This window comes from Schistocerca americana, chromosome X (genome assembly GCF_021461395.2).
Source record: "Schistocerca americana isolate TAMUIC-IGC-003095 chromosome X, iqSchAmer2.1, whole genome shotgun sequence".
NCBI classification, from domain to species: Eukaryota; Metazoa; Arthropoda; class Insecta; order Orthoptera; family Acrididae; genus Schistocerca; species Schistocerca americana.
The window spans coordinates 917,077,780-917,086,550 of NC_060130.1; positions in this window are offsets into that span (position 1 = coordinate 917,077,780).

Genomic DNA, 8,771 nt, shown 5'->3' on the forward strand with positions numbered 1-8,771 from the left:
ACACTGGCACTTTGGGTGGGATGCAGACACTTTGAGTTGAACTCCGAAATGCTCTTGCAGCCACTCAGATAATGCATCTGGCAATGGTAGCCACTGATTGAATTCACAACAGCAGATCCTGTTCAGGGCCTAGAATCATCAGGCATCACTGATGGCTCATAGACCAGTGACCCTATTTAGTAGTCAGTACAGCTGCTTGATGAGGGACAACATGATCCAGCCATACATTCAGTTGATGACTAGCCAGGAGACTGAACTAGTTGAATGTAGGATGCATAATGATTTTGCTGACTAAACCACAAATATTTATAAGCCCCATGGCCAGGTGCATTGTTACAGCAGGCAGGCTCCCATTACATACTCAATTGTGGAAATGCCACATTGTGCTGCACTGTCTAAGAATATGGTGAACCACCAATGACAGAATGCAATATTGCTGTTTCCAGATAGCCTGATTACAGTTTGTGCTGCCGCAATCTGCAACACCTAGCAGCAGGATTGAGGCTGCATATTACTTGGCTGGTTGTAATGGCCTGCTTGCAGCTTACCCCACTTCAGTTTATGGGAAACAAAACCACCTCTTATTATGTGTGACATGGTAGTTTTTGTGAGAGATAGCTTCTATGGAGTAGTCCCCAAAGTCTGATATGAGAGAATCAGTCAACTTATTTTTCAACATTCTCTTTAGAAAGCATTCTGGAGCTGTTGAAGTACCACAGTTGATGCATGAAGTGAAAAGATTTACATACTGATAATTTTTTTAAACTAAAAGATAGTGTTTTCATTAATATAAATTAAAACAACAATGCTATTTATTTTCACATATTTGTAGTGAGTTCCATTTTTTTGTGTGTTAAGCCCTTCTGTGATCATATCAACCCATTTCGGTAAAACTCATTAGCATGCAAGGAGAACTTTGAAGGTCCCACAAATTCTGTTTTGATATACAGAATCAAACTGATAACTAGTCTTCAATGTCATTTTAAGTTGTAAATGTGATATTTAGATTCCTAAGGCAAATCATAAATCTGGCGTAGACCTTCACTGATGTGGTTAAGTATCATATTATAAGTTACCATAAAAAAAATAAAAAAAAAGACAGCATGAGCTGAAAGTACAAGTTCTGGTGGAGTGTTTCTGTGTGAGGAAGAGCTTCAGATGTTACTGTACATCTTTGACTCTCTAACCTACTCATTCATAGTGAGATAAAAGTAATTTTCAAAATTGTTCTGTGAACGTCTTTGGTGAACATTGATATGGTGTGTGAAAATAATTCTCAATAACTTAAGAACATACAAAAGTGTGATGAATTATCATTGTGAAGCATAATAACTCACAACACTTGTAACATTGTCTTCTCTTTATAGTTTTATTGATTTTTTTGTTGGTACAGTATATCGGGAAGTATATTCCCTGTTTGAAGAGAAGAGATCCAGTATCGTTAATTTGGCTGTGCATTAACATTAACATGATTTTCTGTGAAGCTCTTTCTCTTGATTATTTTGATCATATAATAACTGTTTTTAAGACCACATCATATCACACTAAATCGTGAATTACAAAAAAACTTTTCTATAAACATGTCTGCCTTAACATTCCATTGACAGTCTATACTTCCTTTTCAACAAAAACTGCTTAAAACACACCAGAAAGACAAAGAGATCAGTGTTATATTTTTCTGTATGAAGATGTTGTTTAAACTTGAATCATACAAGCAAAGACAATTTTATGTGTAATTAACACTTTTCATAATTGAAACTATAAATGTTACAAGTGATCTTACATAATTGTAGAAATAATAATAATAACAATAGTCATAATGGATGCTGTTCAAATTCTAAAATACATTTGACACATTTCCAGTACTACAATCTGAAAATGCTTTTCATTACATGTTTTCACATTTGAATACAACAAATTATATTTTACTATCTGGTTAAATGTAATAAAAAATCAAAATTTTTTGTTACATGAAAAATGTTATTGAGTTGGGTAGTGCCTTTACTGAATGTATCAGCTTGTGTATTAAAAATAAATGTGTGTACCACTGATCACTTTCATTATAACTCTTATATATAATATGATACCAACACTGTAGATGGCCATAGTGGAGCAGTATGTTTTTATTTTGTGATGTGTGATTATATTTAAATATCACACACAGTTTTGTTTATTATTCTACCATTTTAAAGCACCTCAGACATATGGATGTAGATCTACAACCTCTAATAAAATGACTACAAAACATAAGTATATCCATGGTAGTTGAGGATTTGAGCCACTACCAAATGGAGGCTCAACTTTGTGAGAATTACTGACGACAGGTAAGTCTCAAGTGGCATCTGATCTCTATGAAAAAGTCAAATACTCCAAATGAGATTCCACAAAAAATGAAAAAATACATATTACTGGTACCCATAGGATGAGTTTAAATTCATGCATTGGTGATCATTGTATGCCAAAACTTGAACATTTGTCCTATGGATAGTAATAGCGTAAATCTTTTACTGTCTGGTTATTACTGATGCCTATACTGATGTACCAGTGAATGAAGAATTTGGGCACGCATTAACAGTAAAAAAATTATGACAATGATTAATTCATCTTCAGCCTATGGCCTGTGGTGTGGCAGACATATCTGCTATTTGACATGGTCATACAGAAACCATTTAACAAGATCTACTTCATTGGTTAAAATTCTTTGATGATAAATTAGATTTTTGCAGAGGGATTGGGAAATCTAGTAATACCTCTTGTGAAAACATTGCCTTTCTGGAAGAAATGAATCTTCGGCACTTCAACATTGCATTTTCTAGGCCGCAGAACAGATTCCAATGGCATACAAGTTCAAATAAGGACACTGAAGCAGTATGGTATTCTCCTAAGCAATGCCATAAGAAGAATTACACCCACTCCTACATAAAGCTACGTACTACCCTTTCTGTATTACATAAAGAACAACAAGAAGCAGTCCACTGAGAGGTGCACTTCTGATGGACACTTTTACATAGGCAACATCTGTAGAAAGACAGTATTATGACTTCAAGAACATGGTACACTAATTTGTTCACAAGTTCTGATGTTTGATGATCTTGCCCTCCCACTACATCTACATCTACATTGATACTCCGCAAGCCACCCAACGGTGTGTGGCGGAGGGCACTTTACGTGCCACTGTCATTACCTCCCTTTCCTGTTCCAGTCGCGTATGGTTCGCGGGAAGAACGACTGTCTGAAAGCCTCCGTGCGCGCTCTAATCTCTCTAATTTTACATTCGTGATCTCCTCGGGAAGTATAAGTAGGGGGAAGCAATATATTCGATACCTCATCCAGAAACGCACCCTCTCGAAACCTGGCGAGCAAGCTACACCGCGATGCAGAGCGCCTCTCTTGCAGAGTCTGCCACTTGAGTTTATTAAACATCTCCGTAACGCTATCACGGTTACCAAATAACCCAGTGACGAAACGCGCCGCTCTTCTTTGGATCTTCTCTATCTCCTCCGTCAACCCGACCTGGTACAGATCCCACACTGATGAGCAATACTCAAGTATAGGTCGAACGAGTGTTTTGTAAGCCACCTCCTTTGTTGATGGACTACATTTTCTAAGCACTCTCCCAATGAATCTCAACCTGGTACCCGCCTTACCAACAATTAGTTTTATGTGATCATTCCACTTCAAATCGTTCCGTACGCATACTCCCAGATATTTTACAGATGTAACTGCTACCAGTGTTTGTTCCGCTATCATATAATCATACAATAAAGGATCCTTCTTTCTATGTATTCGCAATACATTACATTTGTCTATGTTAAGGGTCAGTTGCCACTCCCTGCACCAAGTGCCTATCCGCTGCAGATCTTCCTGTATTTCGCTACAATTTTCTAATGCAGCAACTTCTCTGTATACTACAGCATCATCCGCGAAAAGCCGCATGGAACTTCCGACACTATCTACTAAGTCATTTATATATATTGTGAAAAGCAATGGTCCCATAACACTCCCCTGTGGCACGCCAGAGGTTACTTTCACGTCTGTAGACGTCTCTCCATTGATAACAACATGCTGTGTTCTGTTTGCTAAAAACTCTTCAATCCAGCCACACAGCTGGTCTGATATTCCGTAGGCTCTTACTTTGTTTATCAGGCGACAGTGCGGAACTGTATCGAACGCCTTCCGGAAGTCAAGAAAAATAGCGTCTACCTGGGAGCCTGTATCTAATATTTTCTGGGTCTCATGAACAAATAAATTGAGTTGGGTCTCACACGATCGCTGTTTCCGGAATCCATGTTGATTCCTACATAGTAGATTCTGGGTTTCCAGAAATGACATGATACGCGAGCAAAAAACATGTTCTAAAATTCTACAAGAGATCGACGTCAGAGATATAGGTCTATAGTTTTGCGCATCTGCTCGACGACCCTTCTTGAAGACTGGGACTATCTGTGCTCTTTTCCAATCATTTGGAACCCTCCGTTCCTCTAGAGACTTGCGGTACACGGCTGTTAGAAGGGGGGCAAGTTCTTTCGCATACTCTGTGTAGAATCGAATTGGTATCCCGTCAGGTCCAGTGGACTTTCCTCTATTGAGTGATTCCAGTTGCTTTTCTATTCCTTGGACACTAGTGCTAACAAGATATGTAAATACAATAGGAGTGGTTATTGTTTCGGTGTATCAACTGAAAGATGACAAAAAATGGCCAAAAATTGCCAACCATACATTAAACGTTACTGAACAGCAGTATACTCACAATAAGAAAGAGGTATTGCCAATTGTATAGGCTGCACAAACATTCCTCTATTAAGAATTTGCTTGTAGTTTTTGCTGATAGCAGAGCATAAGCCTCTCACACAACTTTTACATCCAAATAAATAATTACCAGTATTATGTGTTAGTAATATGACAAACGACACTGATTACCTTTTTCCTTTCTATTTTGAGGTTGAATGCTAACCCAAAAAGTACAACACATATACAAATTACTACTCTCAAGAGGCATTACCAAAAATAATGCAAGCTGTTCACAAAATTGCATTTAAAGCTGAAATAGCTCATTAAGAATTTGACAATTCACATTATGCCAAATCTGATAATCGTCAGTGTGGGAGGAATAATATGGTTTAGGAGGAGCCTGATTTTGGTTGGATTGTACAACTGCTGGTGGCAGGAAGGAACTTCACATGTGGTGAATACAACCCTCAGAAGCTAAGAATGTGTTAGTAGCTGTCTGCATACTGTTTGAGAATTCCAACGACACTATGGTAAATGATTCAGAATGTTCTACATACATGTAATGAAGGATATGTCACCATGATGGTCACTGCTCACTGCTACATTTACTGGGATATTACTCATGCAGTTATTGAACAAGTCACCAAATCTTGCAATTAGTGTGATAGACAGAAACATTTTATTCGAAAATTTTGAATCCATCTTTGGGAGTATCCTAAAGGACTATAAGGGGAGATACAAATATATTACACATGACAAGCTGCAGATACAATATTGTTGATCATTGCTAATGCCTACAGTAATGGCAGGATGTGAGAGTAGCTCTCTCAACCACAGTAATTTCACCTACTGCAATACTAGATGATATCATCCCTTCATACTGAATTCCTGTCACAATTGTTGTGGATAATGGACCACAGCCAAAGGATTCGAAATTCAAGAGATATCTACAGCTGTGTAGAGTAGAATTTCACAAATATCCAGTGATAATGTAATGTACAGATGATTAAAGATGATTTTCACATGATGTATATGATGGCAGGATATTTACAAGCATCTTTTAAAATTTCTACAGTAATACAAAAAAAACCTTGTACTACAAGAGGACAATTACTTTCTCAGTTGTTTCTTATTATGGAGAACGTAGTTAACGACCTGAAGATGGAAATAAACTTTCTATCTTTGCTTAAATTGTAATTAATATATGTTAATACATGTTGTACATGTTACATTTTCCAGAATGTTATTATGTATAAAACCTATTTTACCCCAGATGTTATTAGAAAATGAAGATGAAAATAATCTCTGCTTACTTGTTACTTAACATATATTAATACATGTTACATTTTCCAGAACATTATTAATTAAAAGAACTAGTTTATCCCAGAAATTATAAGAAAAATTTGCACATTCATATTATTATATTCTCTTCGACTATGGTAATTTGGTAAACATAGTTATCCTTAAATAAGGAATGTCATATGCAATATGTTATTCAACAGCAGTAGCCTACCTAAAAGGACCAGTGTCACCAAGATAACAGCATAATATCTTTGAAAAACAGCGCTGCACAATGCCTGCACATCCTTTCACACTGAAATATTTTAATACCGGTATTCAGTTACATAGAATATGGTATAAAAGTTTAACTTTCTCAGTAAATGAGCAAGAAACCACACATGGCATATAGACTGTTACTTCCTCTTCAGCTGTGGTACTTTGTTAGCTGTTGATTTCTTTAGCTGGCACAGTTCAAGTGCAATACAGTGCTCAGCACACTGTACCTAGAAAAATTCATAAGCAGTAGTATCACTATAGTGAAAATCTTTATTTCAAACTTCAGTACACCACGGCACCAAAGTTTTTCATGAGGCACAACAAAAGACTTACATTTTACAAATTTTACGTGTTAAAATGAATCATTCAGCACATATTGCAAACTGACCATCACTAATATATTAATGTCAGCATTGAAATGGAATATCATGTGATGAGGGCCTCCCATCACGTAGACCAGTTGCCTGGCAAAAGTCTTTTTAGTTGTCACCACTTTGGTGACTTCAGTGTCAATGAGGATGATAAGATGATGAAGACAACACAACACCCAGTCCCCAAGAGGAGAAAATCTCTGACTCAGCTCAGAATTGAACCTGGGCCCCTCGAATGGCATTCTGCCATGCTGAACACTCAGCTATGGAGGTGGAAAATGTCAGTGTTTAATCACATGTATCAGTGTAAGCTGATCATTGCCTTTCAACTGAATCACTTATAAGTGTTTGAAAATAAGTTGCTCATGTCCTGACCTTTTTGTTTAATAGCAAGTAACTGTCACATGCAACTGTTGACAATGCCTGCTAGCTGCAAAACACTTTTCACAATGGGAAAGTGTTGTACAAACATAGACAGCATACACACAGAAAATGGTTTATTGCGAATGAAAAGATTTAAGTTGTTTGAAATAATAGACAACAAAAATGTTAGTACCGGTAATAGAAAGTAATGAAGTTTCAAAGCAATGTGTCAGTGTCTATGCCACAGGAAGAAAATACAGATTCTCCATGACACAATATCACACTTCTGAATGAATATATTCTACTTTGTTTGCTTAAATAGACCAAGTACATAGCTGTAGTTTTTCTGGCTGTGTTTAATATATGAAGTACACCAATTGTTATCAATATGAATACAGTTTAAAGCAGTTAAAAAAACAAACTTTCCTTATCTATGGATTATGTTTGAACACTGTGGCTATAGATCACAAATCAAAATATTTAGGAGTATAGGAGACCACTCACCAAATAGCAGTGATGAGTCATCAACAGGCACATCAACAAGAAAATACAAATGGTGTTCTTCTTGGCTAACCAAACCCTCAACACAGTAGAAGGGAAAAGGAGGGAAAATGTTCCAAAGGGGGGAGGGGTGTCATTATCATCTGTGAACAATCAACATCGTGTGCGTGCATCAACCAACTTCCACGTCATGCAACTTAATGTGAAGAATTAAGGTTTCGGTCCCTTACTTAATTCTTCACATTAAGTTGCATGACGTGGAAGTTGGTTGATGCACGCGCACGATGTTGATTGTTCACGGATGGTAACGACGCCATTTGTATTTTCTTATTGATGCCCGCTTTTAGGAGGTATTTTATGTATCTTCGTTGGCTTATATGTAATTATAAGATCATGGAGCCAAGGTATGTTATAAATCTTTAACATCTTCTGTTTACGGCCTGGTCGGCTGCTTAGTATTATGGCAATGTAGCGACTTTGGTTGCTTCTGCTGCAGATATTATTAGCGCGGTTTTATCCATTGACAATAACATCCTTAGCATAGCTATCTTTTCAGTTTAGTTGTAATTTCTACCTAATTCTAGGGCCTCCATATTATCTTGTGGCTGATTTACCATCCATGCACAAAGTTTGTCGTGCATTGCTATTAAATATGTCTTAATTCCCGCATCATCGCTTTTATCATTTGCTCAATTTGCTATTTGTGTGACAACTTTTAGCGATCAATTAGGTCCCGATCTGTATTAACTTTGTAATACCGCTCCTATGCATAAGAAGAGCGTTTCCTGGCAGTGCGCGTGCGCAGTGATTTCAATAACCACGCATGTGAGCAGCCTGCGGTGCGTCAGTTCGGTGGAGAGCCAGTGACCATCACACGTTGGCTGGGACGAGGCAGCACACACAGGGTTGAGATAAGTAATATTATTGACTTGGTACATATGTACCATGTATTTGTAAATAAAAAAAAACAAAAATTATGGGGTCTTGTCGCTGTAGGCATTGACTTTAGTCTTTGACTATGCCTATTTAGGCAAGCTGTTTTATATTTGTTCTGAAGAAGTCATGGTTATCCACGCTGAAACCTAGGTAAACACCAGGTAGTCTGTGCTATTGAGGCAGATTTTTCATAATTATTTTGATACTTACGATTGCTGATGCGCTGCAAAGTTGAAAGTTCAGAGATGTCACTAAACCCACCCAAAGATGTAAATAACCATGCATGAGCAACGCCTATTAGATCGAGAGGGT